Here is a 16,962-nt window from a genome sequence, read left to right on the forward strand (position 1 = left end):
GCAAAAGTTGATATTTAATTTTAATGGTGCAGTTGAATATTTCGATTTATTGAAAACTTAAACTTGGTATTTTTCATGATTAAAATGAAAGGGTTAGTTCATTGGACAGAACATTGCTTAGACAGTTTCAAAGATGCAGTCGTTGTCCTCACGCGATTTCTGATCGTGATCGTCTCTCAGATAAGCAACTTAATCTAAACTCAATCGCATTTACATTAAGGTATAATATCAATTAACCCCGTGTTTAGATAAAGATGTTTGCCTACCAACACGTTCTCCCGCCAAATCGCGGAAACCGCGCGAATTTCATTCACAAACCGACATGGACGTTTACAAACATGGGTTCGTCAACGGAAAAAATAGATGGACGGGATGTCCAAGCGGTTAGTTTACAAAATATAGACTAGGGTGGCTGCGAATCCTCTAACACAATAGATGTTAATCAAAACCAGCTTATAGCTAATCCATTTGGCAGCTTAGGAATATCAACAGTAATCTTACGTACCTAGTTAGGTAGGTATAGACACGCAGTCCGGCAGTCGTCAACTGCTGCTATTGCGATTTATTTGTAGAAAATTTTATTATGTTATAGGATTTTAAATTCCTTTAAATAGGGGTGAGCAATAATTTAACTTGACTTGTCTAGTATTTCTAAACCGTAACTATGTTAGTAACTCGAAACAGGAAATATAATTAACATTCTCTAAATCCAACTAACAACAAAATAAAACGAACATCGCACACAACTAGGAAGAAAACATTGATGAACATCACAGTTTCTGTAACGAAAGTGAATGAAAGTCGCGTAAATACATCATTTTCATCACGCGACCAATATGGCGGAAGACTGTTGGCGCGAAAATGAATCTTTGTTTTTTTCTTAACGACGTTTATTAGCGCGGGACATTTACCGGGCAGTGTCTGTTACCGCTCGCTGCGTAGTATAGAAAAAAGAAAATAATGTCATGCAACCAGCTGTAAGCCAATGTAATAATGCGATAGATTGAATAGTGCATGATATGTGCACATTATGTACATGTTTATGTAGGTATTGCTTTATTGTTTGGAGTGCAGGAGCGGGTTGTTTTGTTCTGCTGCTGTTGACTTGAGAAAAATAGGAATAGTTGGACTGTATGCGGAAGGTGTAGGACCGGGTGTCCTAAATTATTTATTCGAATACTAATCAAATTTTCCCTCAATCTTTAAGGTCAAAAATTTCATTCATTTTTTTATTTAACTCATTGTAATCTGACAAATATGTAACCGTGAAGAGAGTACTGAAATATTTATTTCAAAGCAGGTTTTTAATTTTTGTTCGACTAACCTCAAATTGACCGCTGACCGCTGTGACGTATGCCCTGTAGAATTTAGTTGAAAACATTACGTACAAGCCACATACATACTTGATGACTATTAACTTACTCGTACATGAAAAGTACAATAACCTTTTTCTTGCATGTAACTCGTAAGTGACAATTTCTTTATTGTTTTTAAACATATTTTATTGAAATTCATATAAAAATACTCATTAAGGTATGATTTATTAAAAAGACAAGTCATAATTGATTGATTAATCGATGTAACACTTCCAAATATTAAAAAAAAAAACAGATAATCTACAAACGAAACCTTTTTGCTATGACAAAAAAGTATTTAAAAAAACTTGTCATTCTTCCTTCAAATTTCCATCTAACAGTTATTTTTTTTAAGCCACAGACCATAAACAAAATAGGATTTAAGTCCTGTTTCGATCGCATCTATCGTATTTGGCCACATTATTTGTTTGAGTCGGTATCTCTTCTTCGACTGTCAATATTGTTAGAGCGAGCGTTGACCCCGGTGCATCGTGCGTGATCCGAATCTTTCATACATTTATACGTAGTTAGATACTTGTGTGTTGTGATACTGAGTTCCAAGAAAACGTACGTCTAGGCCTAGTCTGGAAACTTAGCGTAGTCGAGTTAAAAATGGTTTTTAGACTCACTATAAGACAATGTTTACTTGAGTACTAGTTAAATACAAAAAAAGATCGTAATGCAATGTTGCATAGTAAAAGGCAAAAACAATATTGATCAACCCGGGTATTTATTTGTTGTTATAGCTGCAACAGGAACGTCATAAACACATCATTTTTGAAAATGTCAAGTGCCTTGATATCATGCATCAAACGAAAAAACGGGTCCTGTTACTTAGGACTTCGGTACGGACACCCTCAAAAATAGGAGACCTAGCAAATAAACATATAACAAAACAACACAAATTCTGTTATATTACATCACCTTTAAGAAGAATCTGTGTTAAAATTCCAATATTTAATGAGTCATGAGAGCATGTTTGTACGTAACAAATAACGCATGGCTAAGATGATTAAAATTAAATAATATCTTCAATATTTTATTGTTTAAATACGTTGTAGATATTAATTAATCATCTTACTGTTAACTTACTGAATGGTTGAACGACCCAGTGTTTGTAAGGTGTAATGCCAGCCTGTCTGTGCTGCAAGACTTTTAAGAATTCATTTGCAATTATATTTTTAAATAGTATATGCAACCGTATTATGCTTATTGTGTTGTACCTATATTAGATTGCTGAGTTTCTTAAATAAATATTAAATATATATAATAATAATAATAAATAATTACGTTTTCTACTTTGCTTAACGTAGTCTCTTGTCTGACTCCATACAATATGAGATGAAAAAAAAACACAAGAAGCATGAAACCTTTTTAAAGTAACCTCATTACAAAAAAAGAAACTATAATAGCTCTCAAAGTAAACCAAGGCATTGAAAATGACTTTGAAACATTCAGAGGCCGTGAAATCTAATAATTTTTATTCATGTTTGAGATAAACAAGAGATAACGTGACGTCGTTCTATTCATGATTACTACACTTGTTTAAACATGGCGGCTAGAGACATCTGTCGGGGCCGTGTTTTGATTGTGATTCTATTGAAAGACGTTCACCTTTATAATACACCGCTATCGATAAACGGTAATGACTTGTTTACTTACCTATAGTTTATTTATCAATATGTAGTTTAAGAAAAATTGCTTAAATCGATATTAGTGTATTTTTCATGGTGAATAAGTGTATGAAATTGACAAGTCTAAGTCACGTGACTTGCAGAGAAATGTCAATTCCATACATGTAAGGGTTTTGTTTAAATCTGTTGTTTATAGAGCCAGGTTTTTTAAATCGGGTCTTAATCTTATAATGGTTCATTAGTTTCAGGCTGACTATTTAAGTTTATTGTAATTAATATCTACGAAATAAAAAAAACTATCTTGATTTAATCTACGATTTATTTTGATTTCTTACTCGTATAATTCAAGATTAATTGTTGTTTTTACATAAGTATCTGATATCGACAAATATAGGTGTTTTAAATTGTTGCACCTGTGACATTTAGCCAAGACTTGAATGTGTGTGTAACAATTAACAACTCATAAATGATAAGCGGCATTAATTGTATTTTAATGATAATTTTACTGTCATATTTGCTTTATAAACAGATAAAGCAATTTAATAAAATCTGAAATTGATTTTGCAAAATAAGATTTTAACTTTTTAAATGTCTCCTCACATGATTCAACTGAAATTGAGTCAACTTTTAATCTTTAATCATAATTTATGCTAAATCTTTTATTTAAAGAATAGAGGGTTTCACCAACCCCTTTTGCTTTTCTTTATCTGGTTAAAACGCTAATGACTTCAACGGGCATGAAGATATGTCAAACTCTTACCGACTAATAAAACCCCGGGCCCCTTCAACTGCCTGAGAAAGAATCATTGAATTTTCATTTTGCGTGACCTCCAACATTATTGGAGACATTTTTGGCAATCCACTTGCATACTAGTTCTCGCAACCTTTTATTCCTCATACTTTATCTTTCTTGCAACCATCCTCTGTCGTCTCGCTTTTGCTCTGTTGGAATTTTCGAGAAGAAAATGTAAAAGCCTTCCTCTCATTCCTCGTAAAATGAACGCCTAAGATAACGCATCCGTCTCCTTCTTGCGGTGCTCGCAAGTCCTGAGTTACCTCATAAGAAAGCATGTGTTAAATTGTCTATAAACAATAATAACGATGCTCTCAAATTTTCAAGAAAGTTATTGAAACCTTTGTAAATAACCGTGTTCAAATGAAATCTACTGAGGCAAACTTTTCGAAATTTTTATTGGACCAAATGACAGCTACTCTACGTTAAATCAAAAAGTTTCACAATATCGGTTTATCCAGTCCGAACTTAATAAACTACTCCTTTTTGAAGTTAGAGAAGACTCTAGGAAATGAGTTGCAAAACTAAAAACGTCTAAGTAGACCGGCAGTGACATTTGCTTCCTTGGAATTGTATACAATAATTTATTAATAGCTATTTTGTAACATCATTATCAAGCTATGTCATATACTCAAGGTAAAACGACCTTTGCCCAAAACTAAAATACAGATACGAAAATATTATCGCAATTGCGTTATTCAGGTTAGGTCATACCATATAACCGTATTTTTCTGATACATTACATAAAACATCGATTAATTTAATTATGGCTGTGATATGATAATAATGATACTTTCAATGACCAATCAGGTAACAGGGCCCCGATTCTGCTATTTACAATGGCCGATGAATGAATGGAAATTATTCTAAGCATTTTTCCAAGACAATTTGGAAATTCAGTAGGCACTTCGCGGAACACTCGTCACTCACGGTCAATACAATGAAATTCAATTTTTTGTGTTTGGAAAATGCTTAAGAGAATAGGAATAGTTTCAAATTTAATCCCATTACCATTCATTTATGGGATAGCGTGAATAGCAGACTCAGGGCACAGGACAGAGACGGTAAACCATGGCAGTTCATTAGGGAAAACCAAACGTGATTGCTTGTGATATCTTAATACAAGGTATCTATAGCTATCTCTTTTACAGATAGTTGTAGCACCTGCTGATTACATGTGGAAATAAAAGATAGTACCTTAATCAAATGATTTAATATTGATAAAGCTGAGCACTTAGTTCATTACTTAATATAAACATTTCGGACAAAAAATCTAGGTTCAAAGTTCAATCTTGTAGTCTTGAAGTCGAAATAAGAATTGCCTGTACATGTAATAAAATCGTTATGAATAAATCGGGAAACACTGTTAGTTCTTCGACAGATTTAAATGAGACTTCATAAGAAACATGAAGGCTTTCGAATATATAAAGATTAAAATAATCGGTGCAACCAGTAAAAAGTTATGATGCAATAATCACCGTTTCCTTCCAGAAGTGACAAGCCCGTAGTTACAGAACCAGCGGAAGCCTCATAGACCATGCAAGCGAATTCATACTTTGGCTAAGGCAAGCGTGGGGTCGGGTTGATTTCAGTCGGTGTGAGTCCGAAGAATTCTCAATCCTCGTCATTCTTCAGCGAGGGTTGAGTTGAGAGAATGAGTAACAGGATGAAAATCTTAAACGCTTGTTTTGAGTCTGATGCCTTGTGCATGCGATTTGAAGAGAATAAAAAAATGTGCAGCAGAAGTTCAAAAATGTTTTTCAACGCTAGGTACTTACAAAGGAAAAGCTTTTTATACGCATTTTTTTTATTCCTATCCGCCTTTATTGTCCCACAGGTGGTCAAGGGTCACTTTCACTCTTTCCATTTTCCTCTACACGTAATTTAAACCAGGTTTTGTCCAAATGGACAAATATAAATGGAACTATCATAATCAGACTTTAAAAAAAAAATGATAATAATGATTGTTTTGATTTACACGAACATTACAGTCATCAACCGCCTGTCAACCGCCTGTCAACTAGAACTCGAGTTTATTGGGTATTACGTTCACTTTCCTTCTACTTAACTATAAAATAATATACTTCTAACATATAGTTGTTGTGCACGAAGACTTCGGCGACAAATTGGTAAAGCAATTGACCGATGATCGTGTAATCATGTGCAAGTGATGTTATTTAATTTAATATGGCCGCCGATTGCACAATATATCCTACTAAATATAAACGCGAAAGTTTATTTGTATGGATGTTTGTTTCTCTTTCAATCAAAAATCACTGAACGGATTTAATCGCAAACAATAATGATTTTTATAAAAAAAAATCTTTAGCAAAATTGTCTAAAACAAGTGTCGCATACACAAATGATATATATATTACTAGCCGACCCAGCAAAAGATGTTTTGCCTATTTTTTTTATTTTTAGTTGTATGTATTTTAAATGCCACATTATTTAAAAGTAAAACAAAAAATTTCGTCCAAAAAAATTTTTTTTTTATTTTGAGCAACCCTTAACACTTAGGGGTATGAAAAATAGATGTTACCGACGATTCTCAGACCTGAATACGCATATAAAATTTGGTAAAAATCGGTTTAGCCGTTTCGGAGGAGTACGGTAACTAACATCGTGACACGGGAATTTTATATATTAGATTGTACTTGTGGCCAGTTGTGGAAGCTTATCAGAGCAATACATTCCTATTTCGGCGTCTCTCTTCCACAATTATCATATCATTACTTTTATACTAATATGCGCTCTGAAAGCATTACAATGACATCTTTTTTTCTAACCATTAAACGATTATCTATGAAACCACCCTTGCTTCTTTTCTACAACCCTTTCAGTAACAACTGAATACAAATATTTAACACAGAGCTGGCTATCTATAAGGAAAAAATATAAAACTTTCCGTAATTCTTTTATCACTGCGGTTGATGAGATGCGAAAACATAATTGAAATAATATTTATCGTAGCGAGATAAAAAGCCGCGTGATTGTCAGACCGCAGTTAGGTTTAGATATCAGCTGTTCTCGTGGGAGCTTCCTGGCGATATTGGCAGGGAATGAGTAGCTAGTAGTAGTACTAGCTTCTGAAACATTAATGTATTTTGTTTTATTGTTAACTAGCTTTTCGCCCGCGGCTTCGCCCGCGTCGAGGTCGGTTATATCGCGTTTCCAAGAAAACTCTTCAAAAGTCCGGGATTAAAACTATCCTGTTCTTTCTCAAGGTAAACTCTATCTCTGTACCAAATTTCATTAAAATAAGTTCAGTGGTTTAGACGTGAAAGCGTAACAGACAGACATACAGATATAGTTACTTTCACATCTATACTAATATATAAAGCTGAAGAGTTTGTTTGTTTGTTTGTTTGAACGCGCTAATCTCAGGAACTACTGGTCCAAATTGAAAAATTCTTTTTGTGTTGAATAGACCATTAATCGAGGAAGGCTTTAGGGTATAAACCATCACGCTGCGACTAATAGGAGCGAAGATACAATGGAAAATGTGAAAAACAACAGGACGGGTATAAATCATAACTTATATCTTCTTCTACCGACGGGAACGAAGTCGCGGGCAAAAGCTAGTTTATTAATAATTATATTATATATAAGTAAGGATATCAACTTCATCATCATCAGAGCCGGTATATCGTCCTCGTCGTGTCCTTGAAAACCTTCTACGATGCTGTCCCTCGTAGCCTGCACAACCTGATTTTTGTTGTTAATATCGTCATCGTCATCCCAGCCCTTGTATCGTCCATCTTCGGACATAAAATTCCTTCAAATCCTTCCACGATTCGTTCCCTTGTCACTTGCATCGACATCAGATCAGCATGCTTCTGAATGTTGTTAATATAAGGATAATTTAAGGTGATTTGATGGGACAACAGCAGATTAAAGACACGATTGCTTGTGTATGTCACTTGAATATTTGTAGAAATCCGATACAAGGGTGCTATTAAAAAAAGAGTATGGGGGTTGATTAAAAATGTTCGGAGCCAAACTTCCTGAAATTTCGATGGGACCAAATCAATGCTGTTTCACGTTTCACGTATCTATTGAGAAAAGAATCAACAGTATATCCAGTCCAAAGTTCGGGGGTAATAAACCTCTTGAAGTCAGTTGTAAATAAATGAAATTAACGTCACTTTTCAACATGGCCTGCCACTTTCATATATTTGAGCGAATATCAAAGGTAATTTTCACAGGGCCAATGGCGCTAATTATTTTCAATAGCGGAACTTTACCCCAGGACAGTCAGTGGCCAGGAGGCTAGAGACATACGTACTTTGTTCTATGTCCGTGATAACGGGTATCGTTTTCTTAGATGTTATATAAATGACATAAAGAGCTAATTCATGTACCGTATCTAGGTATTTAATCATTTATATCATAAAAATGTTGAAAAGATTGGGGATTACGTAATCATGACTTGTTATGAAAATGTTCTAAAAATAACTTGGTCGTGTGGCGTACGCACCGGTTTCAAGGTGTTGCTAGCTCTGAGGTCCCGGGTTCGATCCCCGGTCGGGTCAATGTAAAATATCACATTTATTTTCTACATTGCCTCGGGTCTGAGTGTTTGTGGTACCTTCGTTGTATCTGAAATCCATAACACAAGTGCTTAAGCAACTTACTTTGGGTTCAGAACAATGTATGTGATGTTGACCGCATTTATTATTAAAAAAAATAACATTATAAAAATCTTTAATTCATCATCATCATCAACCCCTATTTGTCCACGGCTGGACATGGGCCTCCCTAATTGCACGCTATCAACATCTATCTTCGGCTGCTCGCATCCAGGTCCTGCCATCTTGCGCAGATCATCACTCCACCATGCCTGAGGACGTCTTACACTACGGTCTGTAATTAACCATAATCTTTTATCAACAAATTGGATAAACTGTTAAACGAACCGTCATTTTAGGAGGTCCAATGTTGGCCAATGTTCACGCAGTTGCAAATATAAGATGAGATAGATATAATATGTGCAGATAAGCCACCCAAGAGACTTATGAAACGTTTAACTAAATAATTATTATAATATATTGCGTTTGGTATGTGTTTGCATATTAATTGTCGTGATATAAATTTACTGGATGGTGCAGTTCTATGATATTAAATAGAAGTACGTTTTCATTTTGGTGCTAAAGGGAATTTACTCATTTAATTTCGGTTTTTGTTTTTCTAGTTTCTTTATTCATTTACGACTTACTATTTTGTAGGTATATTATTGACCAAAAGAATTACAGACATAATTAAATGTGGTTCTTATGAGTGTACTTCTACATAACCTGCAAAATATTTTGAATTTATTGTCATTGGTTATACAGACCTGTACTAGTTCTTAGAAATGTAGAAGTGTAGAAGCGAAAAGCTACCATGCTCATTGAAGTACGTCCTTTGCAAAAAAAACACGTAAACATCACGTAAAATCCATCCCATGTGTTAGTGTTAAACTATCTATGTACCAGATTTCGTCTAAATCCATCCTGTAGTTATTGCGTCAAAGAGTAACAAACATCGATCCATAATTACTATATTATCTTTCGCGTTTACAATATTAGTAGGATTTTAATCCTATTAAAATTAATAAATAAATAAATAAATGCGGACAACATCACATACATTGTTCTGAACCCAAAGTAAGTTGCCAAGGCACTTGTGTTATGGAATTCAGATACAACGAAGGTACCACAAACACCCAGACCCGAGACAATGTAGAAAATGTGATTTTTTACATTGACCCGACCGGGGATCGAACCCGGGACCTCAGAGTTAGCGACACCTTGAAACCGGTGCGTACGCCACTCGACCACGGAGGTCGTCAATAGGTTTTAACCTCTCATACATTACTTTACTCTAGCGTCTTGCCACTTCCATTTATGCAGCATCCGTGTCGTGTTCACGCGGCGTTAACTAGGAACAAGGTCTACGCATTGCCCGCAACTCATCTCGCGATCTTACGAAACCTATGTCATTACGTTATGACCTTATTAACTGCATAATTGTCTAGCTAAATACTTTAATTAACGTAACCAACTTATTATAATACTAAAATTGATATTGTTACAGTTTCCGCTGAGTTGTCTAATGTTTTAGATAGCGAAAGTTGGTCTTGTTGCTCGTAATAATAATAATGTCTTTATTTTCGACTTTAAAAATGTTTTTAAATACGGGAAGAGGCCTTTGCAGCAATGTGTAGTAAATTAATTAAAAAAGTGTTCTCCCAAAATGTCCCCACTGGTGACCAAACATGTTTAGGTACTTTTTCTTTTCCTACATTATTATAATTCAGATTTTTGAACGACATAAAACGTTAAAAATTTACCACTATCATCTATTCGGTCACTTCGTTAATAAACCCTTTTATAAAGTAATTGCTTCAAATTAGGCTAGTTGTTAACCCTTAATTATAAAATAACCTGTCGTTTGTTAATTAAATACCGAGTAATTTGTATTTTACTGACAATTACTTCTGTAATTGTATCATTTGGTTGATAACGTGACAATTACGATATTTTTTTAAGTCTCAATGTTCAGGAAGCTACTGAAGTCGAATTTTGATTTGTAAATGTCTAATTTACTTTTTAAATTAGTTCGGCTAGGCCATTAACGCGAAAAATGCGTGGATTGCACTAGTCTTACTTAAATATATTATTATTTTGACACATTTTGTAATTAATAAACTAACTATTGCGCTATTTCATTTTATATTCGAAAAAATAACCTTAATTGTGCGTGTGTAGACCATAGACTGAGAGAAAAATAGATACGGCATTAACAAAAAAAAAATAGAGATTCTAGGCATGAAAACGCAATTCTTTTGCTTTAACAATAAATATTTTATGGAGAATTCATCACAGCAATTTTTGTCCGTCTTTGAGACATGAACAAAATATTGAATACTCAGATCTATGTATATTTGAGTTCTTTAACCCGTTACCGAGATAGCACATTATTATGACCACAAACACACTTCCTCTATAGATAGGGACTAGATTGGAAAGTACGTGATTTAAATACAAAATGGCTGACAATAAAACTTTTTGTACATATTTTGGCGATATTAGAAAGACAGTATTGTAGACAATAGATTGAAAAAAAATGGTGATGTAATATATTATTTACTAATGTAAAAGATAAGTGACGCTATCATAAAAAACATTATAATGCGAAAGTTTGTATGTGTGTATGGTTTTCACCTCTTCACGCACAAACGGCTGGACCGATTGGCAAGAAATTTGGTATGGGAGTAGCTGACACCTTGGATTGACACATAAGCGTAGTGGGTTAGAATTTTAGGTTTCCACACCAAAAGAGTAAAACGAAACCATATTACTGAGGCTCCGCTGTCCATCCGTCCGTTCATTAACATCCTAACAGTTGGGTTACAAAAATATGTCAACCAATCTGTTAATCTTTGGCCTATTTGTACGGAACACCGTGTCATGAGTCCGCCTCGCACTTGACCACTTTTTTTAAACTTTAGACCTCTGCAGTATGATATTGCATTATACAAACCAAGGTCTTCAAAACATTGATAATTGTTATAGGCATATAAGACTGCGTTATCTTATAGACACCTATCACGTAATCAGTGTTGCCATATTGGGCGTGGCATAAACTAAGATTGTCTCTGTATATAGAGTCATTGTTTTCGTAAGTTGAGTTAAAATGATAAAGTTATATCTGTGTATTTTATGAATTTATTTATCTTTATCTGTTAAAAATTAAGAAACATCCAAGTTTTTGTGAACACAGCACCTCTACTGCTCTGAAAAACACTTCTCGTTTTTGAATGTATGATTGATAATGACTCTTTCGCACGGAACTGGCATCTGTTAGGCATAGGCAAGATAAATGGAAGCTGTCAAGAGAGGCCTCCGCCTCGTAGTGAGACCCCTTCTTAGACTTTCTAGCTTCTGACCACCCGTAACGACTGTCAAAGATGTTTAAATAACAGTCTTGACTAATAACTTAACGTGTGTTCTTAAGCACGGAGAAACTCGTTATCACATGAATGGCCATCACCCATCCACAGACTGTCAGTATCAAGTCTAGCTTAACCTGTGATCGATCAACTTGTGCCGTTGTAGTTTAGCCACGAGTACTAGTAACTTAAGGAACATAAATATTGCGGTAAGTAAACAAAATCTTCATTCAGACAAATTACAATTAACGCAGATCTATTAAATAAAGATGCCCAACACCATTCGATAGTCCATAGTAAAACAGCCAATAGTTCGACAGCCGAAATGTGCCGCGCGCTGTCGCGAAAGCGGCCGGATGTCTGCGCGTAGCGATCGGCGCCTGCGCATCACTAATGCACTGTCAAACTTTTCTACAGAGGAATTTTAGTTCGTTTGATACACGACGCGTTGTCTCTATGTACAGGTGACAGGATGTGTAGCAAGTACTTATCGGATTTTAATCGATTTTTACGAGAAAGGTGTTTGTCGGTTTGTAATAATTATTATTTTGAGAAGATTATGATGGATTGTGTCAGGATTATTATTTACAGAAGCGGCTCAAAACATCAGGCTTCTGACACGCAAATTTAAGCTACATTTTAAATAAAGAATAACATACTACAGTCAGATTTAGACAAGACATAATGAAGACAAAAGCATGTTATGACTCTATTTCAAACCAAAATTCACACACTCAAAGAGTTTCAATTAAAAAGAGTTTGTATACCCATACTGTTTTCAAATGCAAATGCATCGTTTAAGACCAGTAATGAGGCAGCATAGTTAATTCAATCGGAATGACTTTTACCTCCCACGTCGACGCCTGAGCATAGGCTGTACACGTGCTGTATTATATTTTAATTAATTAGTGTTTTTCCAGGGAAAACAGTGAATACGTTGCCGTACATCATTATTGATGCCAGAACATTTTATCTGAGTACTGACAAAAGAGAAATGACTCATGCTTTAAAGTACTTCGCAGATTTTTGCAAGCTGAAGTAGATGAACGAATTCCTTTAAAAGATGTTGTTACGGTATACAGCAAAGAAGCCGGAATGAGCGTAGGTACCAGAACACAAATCAGTTCATATGTGAAAGGATGCCCATTTTTTTTCGGTTTATTTTGAGTATTTTCTCCTAGAAAAACTGAATTTATTATACTATGAATGTTCGGTATTGATCTTTCCAGAAACTCAAAAATAAGCAATACTCTTTCGACTAGAAACATTTTTGAGTGCTATCCCAAAAGGTATCTTCTTGGGAAACGAAGAACGGCCGTTCCAAAAAACTCCAAACATCCATTACTTTGGGCAGAAAAGGACTTCTGCCTATTCTCATCCGGATCATCACACAGTATTGCGCCAGCCTGCCCCTCCCTGATGACAATATCTACAGTTGCCAACTTTCCACCTGATTCACCAGCAGGTGGCGAACAATTAGCAATGCGATAATGATCACTGGTTGCGCGAGCTACGATTAACATTCCTCTCGTTGACAGCCCTCTGACAATTAAGTAACGCTTTCCCTTATCGGTTAATGTCGGTTATTTATTTGTTGTGTAATTTCAACTGCTTTATTATAAATAGATCGCTGAGATCAATCGTCAGAAATGTCAGAATACAAAAAAAGGTCACTCTTGTAGGTAGGTGTCTTTTTCAACTAGCGCAAGCCAGAGTCGCGCAGGGCATGCGCAAGCGATCCCGTACCTAAGTCTCACTTGAGCGGTAGAAGTGGCACGGGGTGTTTTTAGTCAGTGGAAGTCTGACATATACCCACGCTGTGTCCTCGATGAGGGTTAAAATCGCGTTTCATCCCGGAAAAGGAACAAAAAAATCACCTTCAAGATTTCAGGCTGTCCGCTGTTGTCAGTTGGCAAACAAACAGCGTACTTATGATGTACTGCGATCTATTAGATCATGAGGCCTACCCTCAACTCTACCCAGAATACTCTTATGGTGCAAGCGAGATAGCACACTACACAGCACAGAGAGAACTCTCGCTTTCAGAGTTCAGCATCAGTCTGCCTTTAAGGACTCATTTGAAGATCTGGAATTTATTTAGAGTGAAATATGTAGTTTATATCAGTGCTATTGACGTAATGCAAATCGTGATATCTTTTGAAACGAATCAATGAGATTTAAATAATAAAAAATAATATATCTATCGAACATTCTAGGGTAATCTACTAAGCCAGATGGTCGATGACGATGTAAAGATAACTTTAGGATGGAATGATAATAAAGGAAAATACCAGAATTATTATTTTACAATCTCTGATGCCCTTGGGGAGATAAATCAAGGATTTTAAACTTTAGACCAAATCTATAAGTTGCCAACCAAGATATTTTGAGGTCCCTGACTCGTAACAACGCGCCGCGTCAGATCTCGTTAAAGCACGTTGTGACATATTGATGCAAGATGCCCAGGGTCTATATACAAACTCAGTTAAGGATTCTTCTACTGCTAGACTAAGTCCAACAAACGAACTGACGACTCTTAATAGGGTGGGACGAGCGTTTGTTGTGATTAACGAATACTTATCTTTAGCCACGGTGTCTTTGTGATGTGACTTGAATGTTTGGCCACCCTCCTTAGTATTTGAGTCGTTTTTTAATTTAAATCGATTTTGATATCAGTTCGAATCATCATTACCAAAGCAATCTAAATGTCTTTTAATATAAGCAATTCTGACATTTGCTTGTTTGACGATATTATAGTGGAATAAAGCTAAAGAACAACCTGCATATGTTCGTGTTGCAGCGGTTTAGGTAACAATATGAACCTTCGCTCGGCCGCCGGTTGACCTGAGCTCTGGTGCCCATGAATATGTAACACTATCTTTATTTATTACGTCTTTAATTAAACTGGTCGTGTTACGAAACGTTCTGATCATTGAATTGACAGACATTGATTGTTGTGTTTGTAAATTAAAAGTAGTAGGTATGTTTTATTTCAATGGTTCCCGCAAGAAGCTATTTAATTCACATGCACAAAGGCACCCAGACTTAGGAAAAGCAATTGTGGCTCACACAAGTACTTGTTCTTCGCGAGATCGAACCCGCGACCCGTCTCGCTCAGTAGGTTTGACGTGGTGACCTCAACCACTCGGCTCCACTACACAAATTAATGATTTTCATCAGTAAGTTTATACTTGTTCACCATTTTGTTCCTGGTCTGTATATGACCATAAAATACACAATTCACAATAGCTGTAGCAAAAACTAGTCCACATCAAAAAAATCTTTTACTCTCCATTCACGTGTATATTTTTTATGAAAAGACAAATAAAAAATAGATACAACTTACTAATTTCCTACTTAGAATAAGATATATAAAAAACTTCATTCACATCACCCTTCTGACGTTGTTAAAATACTTCTTTCTGGTCTCCAACAGTAACAATAAGTCCTTTACTTATTTATATAATGAAAACAAGTTATTTTCTCAGTTACCGTGACCCTACCGAATCGATTGACATTCAGTTTACCATATAATTATGACTTTGCATATCCACAATGTGCTGATATCAACGCGTCGCGCTCACACACTTGAATTCATTTAAAAGTCTAATGTACTGCGGTCTTAGTAAATACACAATAATGTCTTTATGCCGATCTTAATACGGTATGATTCTATGCTGTGCTGTGTTTGTTTACAATGTTTAAGATTTGATATTTTGGTTCTAAAACGACTGATGGTAAACCCGATCGTTGGGAAGAGCACTCGGTTAGTTTCTTTATTAAAAAACGATTAAACTATTTTTTAAATAACGCTAAAGTTAAGTTTAAATTAAATAAAAATGGAATACATGTTTTTTTTTTCAGAAAAGATAATAGACAAAAAATTTACCAAACAAAACTTCCCCGTAATTTCAAAATAGCCTAAAAAATTTGTTACTAGTTGAGCTAAGTTAGACACAGTTTAATATTAAAGGAGTCTATAGTCAGTACTTATCCTGCGATCCAAAACTTGTGACGTCATACCTCGAAAACTCCAGAAACGATAATGACAATAAATTAGTCATCTCTGGTCATTTCGGTGGAGCGGGCGTGGGAAAAGTCGGTATCTCGCCGTCCTCGCTTCCCGCGCAAATGAGTATTTCTAGCAAAACTGCACAATGCACCGAGATCACAATATCGTGTTCTCAGAAGTTGTACGTTCACTTTGATTCGTCTTAAGGAGATCTAACGTTTTGTGAACACGGGAAGCCGTTCGTAGTACTCTTTTGATTTCTTCCCACGATTTTTCGTTACCAGGATTTTTTTCGGCTTTCGGAGTTCTGACCTTGTGGTTATAGACGTAGATGTTATTTTCGCTTATCAATGTTTTTACAGATTCTATTCAAGCTGACCTTTCGTCCAAATCGGAAAATATCCATATCCCTTTAGGAAAGTTTTTTGTGTAACTAAAATTGACGATATTTCAGTCAGACAAGGTGAAAATAATAGGTTGCTGTGACATGTTTAAGCTTATATTTTCAGTAGGCAGTTACAGTATCTATAAATATGCCAATTAAAATATACATAGGATTCAGCCAATTTACAAACATAGAAATATGTTGTTCGAATTACGAACCTCCAAAACAAATGATCTTTTGTCATTCAATTTTGAAATGAGGTCTAAAAAAAAATTGATTCCTCTTCTTTGTAGGGAATACTACAAAGCTATAAGGGTACACACCTAGCTATAGGTACGTACACGTGTGTTTCAGATTTCTCACGGTAACTGTTTACCGGAATGTGTGAGATGATCTGCGTTAGGGCTGTCACAGGTACTCTAGTACTTAAATAATACTCGGAGAAAAATAATCTTATTGTGGAATCAATAAAACTACAAAGCTATCTAAATACTCTAAATTAATTGTTTACTATTTTAATTGTCAACGCTGCTGCGTTATCTCTAGGAAAATGATTAACAACATCTTGGTATATAATGTGTTTTTGCAGACATTAATAAAATTATAATGTAAAATAGTATCATTTTACATTATACCAATTTCTTACTATTTTATTTTGAAAAGAGTAACTTATGGAGTTTCTTGCCGGTTATTCTCCATAAGAATGACACTTTGGAACCGTGCATCTAGAGTCAGTAATGTAACGTTTTAAAAGTGCCTGAGAAACGGCCTATTTGAAATAAAAACTTTTGATTTTGATTATTTATTTAGTATTTTGTAATGAATGATCCTAAAAATCAAATCACGG

The sequence above is a fragment of the Trichoplusia ni genome, chromosome 5 (genome assembly GCF_003590095.1).
Source record: "Trichoplusia ni isolate ovarian cell line Hi5 chromosome 5, tn1, whole genome shotgun sequence".
Taxonomy (NCBI): domain Eukaryota; kingdom Metazoa; phylum Arthropoda; class Insecta; order Lepidoptera; family Noctuidae; genus Trichoplusia; species Trichoplusia ni.